At 39.3% G+C, this 9836-nt stretch overlaps 1 pseudogene; it reads left to right on the top strand.

The window, feature by feature from the left end:
• Nucleotides 1-8295: 8295 nt before the first annotated feature.
• On the top strand, nt 8296-8413 carry LOC145399586 (5S ribosomal RNA; annotated as a pseudogene).
• Nucleotides 8414-9836: the final 1423 nt, after the last annotated feature.

The raw sequence follows: 9836 nt of genomic DNA, 5'->3' as shown, positions 1-9836 counted from the left end.
CACAAATCAAACATCACCTCATGTTTACGTTTATCATGAGGATAAACACATCCCAAATTTCTCAGGCACAGAAAAAGATCGGATTGATGTAATGTCATTGATCAACCAATGTGAACAACTCTTCGTAAAGAGGCACGTAACGGATGAACAGAAGAAAATAACAATATTTTCCTCCTGGATTAATCTGGCGAGATGTCCGACAGGTGATTTGTTTGAGTTAGACAAGCTTCTATGAGCTAAGACATATGATGAGTTTAAAGCAGATTTCCTGAAAAAAATTCTCTGGAGGCATAAACTTTTTGCCAGACATAATCCCAGAATTACATAAGATTGTGGATCTTGTAAGACAACACACAACAGATCATGTGCTAGGTGAAATCACAGCAGATGTCTCTACAATTAAAAGACCATTCTTAGCTACTTTAGAAAATTCAAACTGGATAACAGATGATGGACAGATGCCACCAGAGCTTGTTGTAGACATCATAGGTTATGTAGCTGCCTTGTGTAATTTACCTGATAGGATCCTCAAAATAGCTAAGACGATTCTTTACACCCCAGGGATGTGCTTGCTAGATTTTTATGAACGAGGTAGAGATGAATTGTAGCTAAGCAGGGGTGACCAAAACAGTCAATTCTACTAGAATTAAAATGACATACAAAGTATCAGCTAGAACCACCCAAAACAAAGAAAATAATCGATCGCGACCCGAAAACAGACAAAAAAACAACTATATGCTTCGAGGCAACATTCTCAAACACCAGGTCACAAGTGGTCACAAAAGTTTGCGTGTAGTCTGAGCAGAAGCCGCACCACAAATACCACTAAATATGGGAAGTCATCTCGAGGATCACATTCGGGAGATAGGTCCATTCTATGTTTTTATTGTGCGAACCCAGGGCACACAAAGAGTGACTGCTTTATCAAATAAAAGAAGATAAAAGGCACTAGGGTGTGACCCATACTGTAGGCATCACCGGTCCCAAGGTCATTGGACCAGCAATTATAAGGCAGTAGAAAAACTAGTTTCCATATTCAAATTGGGGGAAGGCCAAGTTACGACAAAAAACGATTAGTCATAAAGAAAATCAAGTCCAAAATTCACATAGGAGGCATGTTGGGAAGTGAGTGCATCTTGATACCAGCTGTATGTGAAAGTCAAAACGTTTCTTTGTTCTTAGACACAGGCTCTCCGGTGAATTTAATAACACAAGAAGGATTAGATAGAATTTTTAGAATTATGAAGAAAGTAACTTTTCTAGAAGAATCTGATTTAGACTTAGGCTATATACAGTAGATGGCAAACAAATTACAGTAAAAGGCATGGTACTGTTAAATATCAGTATCACAGAGACTACAAGACCATTTTCTGCATTTTTCTATATTGTCGAAAACTTAGCAATAAAAGCTAATATGCTACTAGGCTTAAGATCCATGAGAACAGAGAAAATAACTTTACTCCCACAAATGAATGGAATGGACTTTAATAATGAATTCATAGAAGAATTACCGCTACCATCAGATTTCTCACCGATTAGTAAAACAGACCCAAAAAGAATTGGAAATATTAAAGGACGAAACAAAACATACACAAACAGATGAGTGTATAGATCCACTCACACCACCTTCCCCAGCCTCCTACACTAGAGACCGAGGTAACAGTACTGACATCAGTTTTTCCCGCCCATCCCACCAGTGATTTAGTTATTCCTCCTAACTGATACATGAAAGTTACCATAAAGAGTAAACTGAAGAATAGCACTGTTCTTGACTTGGAAGAATTATGTTAAGTGAAAGAACTGTCAGTAGAAAACGCATTATGTCAAACGAATAACGATGGGCAAACTCAGGTCCTCCAAATTAATCACATGAATGGGGAAGTACAGTTGAAAAAGGGGACTTGTATAGTTAATATTGAAATATGTCCCACCCCTGTGATGGAAATAATTTTAGCTGGGATGACAAGTGAGATAAACTCTACGGATAGAGAAAGCATAAAAGAGAATTTGATTCACTCAGGTGTATTTGATGAAGAAACTGATTTGTTAAAACTGTTGGAAAAACATAGGCAAACGGTAGCATTACCTGGAGAATGATTAGGGTGTACTAACCTGATTAATCACAAAATTAACGGGCACCCAGACACTCAACCTATTTTTGTACCTGCCTATAGAGTCCCACAATCACAATGTACACTTGCAAACAAGTATGTCAATGAAATGCTAAAACTTGGCATTATTGAGCCATCAGTCTCCCCGTGGAATGCCCAATTATTTTTCGTGCCTAAACAAAATGGATAAATGCGTGCGGAAGTAGATAACCATAAACTAAATAATCACACAATCCCAGACCGATTTCCCATGCCATTGCTAATTGACATCCTGCAAAATATTGGACCAGAAAATAATGTATTTTCCACAATCGATTTGCTTACTGGATATTATCAAATACCATTAGATGAGGAGTCACGTAAATACACTGCCTTTTCCACAAACACAGGACATTACCAATACAAAAGAATGCCACTGGGACTGAAGACAGCACCAGGCACTTTTCAGCGCTTGATGAATTATGTATTGTCCAGAATTCTATGGCAAGGAATATTCGTCTATCTTGACGATATAATTATCACAACTAATGACATAAAAGAACATCTCCAGAAATTAGACCAACTCCTAGAAAGGCTTGGTGATGCTGGTTTAAAAATTAAGCTGTCTAAATGTAAATTTTGCTTTAAGGAAATAAAATTCATAGGTCACAGACTGAATGCAAAAGGCATACATACATCGGATGATAAAATACAAGCAGTGAAAAACTTCCCTCAACCAACCACTATTGACGAAATTAGACAATTTTTAGGTGTGGCAGGATACTATAGGTCTTTTATACAACAATTCTCTTATATAGCTTTTCTTCTATTCCAGCTACTCAAAAAAGATGGTATATTCCAATGGGGAGAACAACAAAAACAAGCATTTAACGAATTAAAATATAAACTCAAAAATGCACCATGCTTGGCCTATCCTGATTTCACAAAATCATTTATAATGTGCACAGACGCAAATGTTAAAGGATTAGGGGCTGTATTGATGCAAGAAGATAAGAGACGAAAGAATCAACCAATTGCATTAGCCAGCAGACAGATAAAAGGTGCTGAGAAAAATTATTGCACTACAGACTTAGAGGCACTTGCAGTGGTATTTGCATTACAAAAGTTTGGAGATTTGGTATATGGTTACGAAATTCACTTATTCACCGACCATAAACCCCTAGTGGGTATGTTCAAAGAAAAACTACTCTCTTGGAGGATAGCAAGATGGAAGTGTACAGTCGAAAACTACAATGTAAATATTCACTACATACAAGGCAAAATGAATTTAGTAGCCGATGCACTATCTATTGTAGGAACCAGAATACACTTCATGTCGCGGCATTAGATCTCGAAGGAAACATCCCAAACCACGATGAAATCGCGAAAGCACAAAGACTTGATCCAACATGGTCTAAAGTTATATACAAGTTAGAAAGTGGAGATGACATACAATTACCCATGCTACATATACAACTCGAACAATTCACAATAATCAGTAATGCCTCATACAGGATCAACCCAGGACAACTGAAACGCCGAGGAAATGATAAACAATTAGTGGTACCTTATGACATGATACTACAAGTATTATGAACGATACACGATAGCCCACATGCAGGACATCCGGGAAAAGGCAGGACATTTAAACAAGCCCAGCTGTTGTATTACTGGCCATCATTACGAAAAGATATAAACAGGCATATAGACAGATGCGAATCATGTGCAAAACACAAAGGCTACCCAATCACACCTGAACCTATAGGTAATTACCCAGTACCACATCCACTGTGGGATGTTGTCACAATTGAATTACTCAAGTTACCATTAACAAACAGTAATAACCAACACCTATTCGTAGCAACAGATCATTTCTCACGTTTTGTAATTTAGCCCCAATTAAAGATAAGTCAGCAGAGACAGTAGCAAAAGCAATAATAGACAATGTACTATGTCGCTCCACGACCCCAAAGGTATTAATAAGCGATAATGGAGGTGAATTTAATTCTGATATCTTACAAGAAATATGTAAACAATACAATATCATGAAGGTTAACGTTTTAGCCTATCACCCAGCAGACAAAACAAAAAAGTAATGGATGTACTACGACACATTCTCAATGAAAATCATGCAAGCTGGGATGATTGGATTCCCAGAGTAGATGCATCAATTAATGGATATATAAGTCTACAGGAGGCACACCACATTTAATTATCTACAGAACAGATAAGAAATTACCGTATGAAACTCTCGAAGGTGAAAATCTGCCCATATACAACTATGATGATTACCCTCAACTCCGTTTACGTGAATTCCAGGATATACACAAGAGTTAAAAAACAATTATCAATGTCCAAGGAAGAAATGGAGGCATTAAAAAAAAAAAGGCGAAAGCATCGCCTATCAACTTAGGAGACATTGTCTATGGCATCAATCATATGAGAGACAATAAATTATCCCCAAAATTTGATGGCCCATACAGAGTAATCAATAAGGCAGGAAACGAAGTTGTAATTAGGTCACTGTCAAGTGACAAAGAAAAACAGATTCATGTTGATCATTTGAAACCGGTACCAAGGGAATTAGCCAGCAGTTATACAACCTCGGACACCACCGAATAAACGAAAATTACTCATGAATCCAATCAAGAAGACAACAGTAATTACAGAAATAAATTAAGGTCACATACCAAACAAACAAACATAGGTGCAACTGTTCCTAAAAAGGCTAAAGTACTGTATTTACATGATCTAAATATCGATTTAAACTCCTTCTATAAGTTAAACAACAAGCAAGTTATTGTTCTCCATGAGCCAACCGTAATGCACATCATCACTATCTTCGACCACAGCATGACTGGATTAGGATATTAATAGATTTTTTTTTTTCGGTAGGTAACGATACCATGGATTCTCCTATAGATAGGAGGAAGATATGCTCACTTAGACCCTCAACATAATATAGTACGGCAAGGATGCCTCATAGTTCCAACGGCCACGGCGTCAATCGTAAAAGATGTCATGAGTACTGAAATCAGTTTGGATTATTGATACGAATTACCCACTTATCTGGAGAACATTGCCATGCCACTGAGAACCCTGACTTTATGATAGGAGGCTATGTTTCAGAAGCTCATAACACAAAGTAAGTAAGTAAGTAATAAGAACTAGCACCAAGCCCATGAGGACTATATGGCACAATCATAACACAAAAGAAGTGACTGAAATCGTTAAGTTAGCGAAATGGAAGATAGAACAGCCTAAATCAATTATGCTCATCATGGTCCAAGATCTACCATCTCATGGAACGGAGGCACTGAGTGACATGAACAACATCACACGTACACGCCAAAGACGAGGTTTGTTTGACCTCGATGGTGCAATTCTGGGGAACATCTTTGCATTGACTACAGAGGAAGACCTCCAAGAAATAAACAACAAATTTAATAAAATAGCTCAGGTACTAACATATCAAAACAAGTTCGTTGCCGGACAAAACTCAGCAATGAAGACAATTGTGAAAAATCTAAAAGAGGCAGAAATTATAACTCACCAAAGTATGGACAAAATAAATGCCATGGAAGGGAACATAACACTTTCCCAACACTTCTTACTCGTCACGGAACATATTGACACAATTATACTCCAGTTAGATAACACTGGAGTTCATTACATGGAACTTATGCAAGGAATTGCAAATGCTGGTAATGGCAAGATCACAATTGACCTACTTCCAGTTCATGAGCTACGACAGATAATTAGTCAAGGCATACATAAACATGGCTTGAAGCCCTTGTTCCGGGGTAGAGTTTTCATGTTATATTATCCATATTTAGAAGCAACACTAACACCAACATTAGTAGTAGATCATGTACCATTCATAACTGACAACCTGTTCACAGTGTAACAAATATACCCTTTCCCTGCTAAGAATAATAACACTTTGGTCATCATCAACGTCGTCACAGACACTGAACTCATCTTGGTCTCCAAGAGGTGGAACACTGTCACTTTCGCCAGTGAATCAACGATTGAACGAAAGTGCGGTAGATGCTTACATGCTTTTCACCTTTGTCCTACGTACACCCACGCACCATAAGTTTCTGTACCCCCGTCGGTGGAAGGAAGTGGAAGTCAGGGTTGGAAAGAGGGCAGGCGAACGGACAACCGTAAGTGGTAGTTCGGTAATGAGCTACGAAGCGAATGATGAGAAACCTAATGAACTTGGATTCGAAACATTTCCATGCTGTTCACCTGCAATACACTGTGCGATCGTGACATACATAGCTTATATTATAACACAGGCTACTATGTTATCATGGAGTCCTGTGAAACTGGTCCAGACACGACCCATCTGTTTCGGATCCTCATCAAACAAATAAAACACCGAGCCCGTTGGATATAAACTGCGACTCGTCATTATCACTGCAGTGATGATTCTTGTGAATATGTTATTCCTGGATTGTCTATAGCTATAATGAAGAAAGTTGAGGATTTAATAGTGATTCCCACAGTAGTTGTGCGGATAGTTATAAATATTAAAATTATTTTGTATAGGCGAATAAATCACATCGTCATGGGCAACGGAGAGCATTCACCAATAATTAACTATAACCAGATGAAATTAGAAGTTAACAACACAAATTATTATAAGACAACGAATATACAGCTGTGGTTTCCTGCTTCGCCTCGTTATCCAGGCCTTAACCATTGTTTCACCTCATACGCGCATTATTTTCCTTCAGTCTCTGCCTCTTCTATTACTCTTACTTCCCGGTATCCTATTACTGCGTGCCGTCATATTCCTTAGGGGGTTTCTAGTCGTTCGGTCCTATAACCGCTACTGCATTATATTATTTGTCACATCATCACTCCCACACAAACAGCGTTAGCACAAGACTGCTGAATCTGTTACAACCATTATTGGCACTCCCACTACTCACCCCCCTTTTCCCACTGACTGGGTCTAATTTCCCTCACAATACTGCACTGCTACTCCTACTACTAACTCCCATTTTGCCACTGACTGTGTCTAATTTCACTTACAATACTACTACTGCTACTACTACTACTAATCCACTATAAATCTGTATAATATTACACATGATTGTCGTCATGTCTGTATCTGCTAACCACATTGTCCCTGTCCCACCGTCGCAACTCGTCACTTACCCCACACCACTACCCCAGTTTCACCCCCCACCGCTCTGTCCCAGCCACCATCGACACTGCTCCTCCCCCATTCCGACACCACACTACCCCTCACCTAATCCCTGGGCCACCAGGCCTGTTGTCCACCCATTTACCTGTGAGTATACGTGGTATGCATTAATAATTATAATTGTAATAATAACAACAACATAGATGTGCAGTGCTCCTAACATTACATACCAATGATGCGGACCCAAACGTGCCTATATGACGGAGCACATATATTAAGCACAGAACCGACCGTAGACCCTTCTTATAATTACCACTGACCCTTCCCTATAGCACTTCACCACGGTAATACAACCCATTGTAGTCTTTTGTGGGATCACTACAGCTGTTTGGGAAAAATAACATAGTGCACGACATACCTACATCCCATTAAAATACACCTGTGACGTTTCACTGACATCCATCGAATAGCCTGGGTAGAGTTAGTGGACAAACGAACGAACGACTAGACATAAACAGACGGAAGCCGAATGTCTCGCATCAGTATGTGACGACTTGACAAAACTGTTACCATTTTGCTTTGCAAATGTCATCATAGTTATAGTAATAATAATAATAATAATAATAATAATAATAAAATAATAATAATCACATGAGTTATCTGAGAGGAGCATTTGGAGTCACATGGAAGGATAGCCTGAGAAATAAGGAAGTGAAGGAACGTTGTGGTGTGGATGTGGATGTGATAGGAAGCGTTAGGAGAAACACATTGAGGTGGTTTGGCGTGTGGAGAGGATGGAGAGCCAGAGACTGACGAGGAGAGTGTATGTGAATGAGGTGGAAGAGAGGGGGAGAGGAGGGGATGCCAAGGATGAGACGGAGGGATGGAGAGGTAAATGCGAGAGGGGTGTGTGAGCTGGGAGCAGTGTAGTGGAAAGGCGAAGGACAGGGCGACATGGAGGCGATTTGTTTGTGGCCACCCCTTACGGGATTAAGGCGTTTGGCAAGAGACAGACAGAATAGACATATTATTAGGCACGATACAGAGGAGGACATGCCACGTTGAGTACACCGCTTCCCGTCCGATCAGCGAAGTTAAGCAACGTTGGGTCTGGTTAGTACTTGGATGGGTGACCGCCTGGGAACACCAGATGCTGTTGGCATCCCTACATATCAAGTGGGGTTGGTGGAGGATTAGTGCCCCTCCCTGTAAAACAATTAACTCTAAGCCCTTGGCCACCCCGTTAGGGATACATGGCGTCTGGCAATGAATGAATGAATGAAAAAACGATACAGAGGAGGACAAACATTGAAACAGCATGTGTTGACGCAATGCAGTTTCTGTTTGCCATGAGAGAAGGTTGGGTTGCTGTCAAATATTTTAGTCAGTATCACCATAACCCTGCCATTACAGCATATTATGGCACTGTTTGGTATCATATGTCAAAGCTGTGTTCACGTGTTTTATCAGTGAGATTACAGTGTTTGTCCTCCTCTGTATAGTGCCTACTACTACTCCTACTACTTCTACTACTATTACTGTTACTACTACTACTACTACTACTACTACTACTACTATTGTTATTATTATTATTACTATTATTATTATTAGTAGTAGTAGTAGTAGTAGTAGTATTTATTTATTTATTTTATTATTATCATTATTATTATTATTATTATTATTATTATTATTATTATTATAATTATTGTTCATTTAACTATGATAATACCTGCAAAGCAGGATGGTAACAGTTTTATCAGGTCGTCATATACTGATGCGAGACATTCGACCTCTGTCTATGTCCAGTCGTTTGTTTGTTTGTCCACTAACTCCTCCCAGGCTATTTGATGGATGTCAGTGAATCGTCACAGGTGTATTTTAGTGGCTTGTAGGCATGTCGTGCACTATGTTATTTTTCCCAAACACCTGTAGTGATCCCACAAAAGACTACAATGGGCCGTATTACCATAGTGGAGTGCTACAGGGAAGGTCCAGTGGTAACGATACGAACGGTCTGTGGTCGGTTCTGTGGTTAAAATATCAGTGCTCCGTAATATAGGCACGTTTGGGTCTGCAGTTTTTATATGTAATGTTTGGAATATAACACATCTATGTTGTTGTTGCTAATATAATCATTATTATAGCCCCCCATTAGAGGGCAGAGCGATAACGTTTTTGCCTGCATCTGTGTGTGTGTGTGTGTGTGTGTGTGTGTGTGTGTGTGTGTGTGTGTGTGTGTGTTTTCCCAGTATCTCATGAACGGCTTGAGTTTTCAACATGAAACCTTCAGGGTATCAAGATATGACCAAAATCTTGGCCTAGTTCGAAAATAGGCACTCGGGGTCATGGTCAAGTTCATCAAAATGGCTGCCAAAAGTCAACTAGTTTTTATCGCCAGCCTTTAGCAGCATTATATCTCATGAACGGCTTGAGCTTTCAACATGAAATCTTCAGAGTATCAAGATATGGCCAATATCTTGGACGAGTTCGAAAATGGCACTTGGGATCATGATTAAGGTCACCAAAATGGCTGCCAAAGGTCAACTAGTGTTTATTACCAGCCTTTAGCATCATCATATTTGATG

Source organism: Coenobita brevimanus, chromosome 49 (genome assembly GCF_032717465.1).
Source record: "Coenobita brevimanus isolate Jiangsu-jjx chromosome 49, ASM3271746v2, whole genome shotgun sequence".
Classification (NCBI taxonomy): Eukaryota; Metazoa; Arthropoda; class Malacostraca; order Decapoda; family Coenobitidae; genus Coenobita; species Coenobita brevimanus.
Note: the sequence above shows the minus strand (reverse complement) of the source record. Positions and strands in the feature narration are given on the sequence as shown.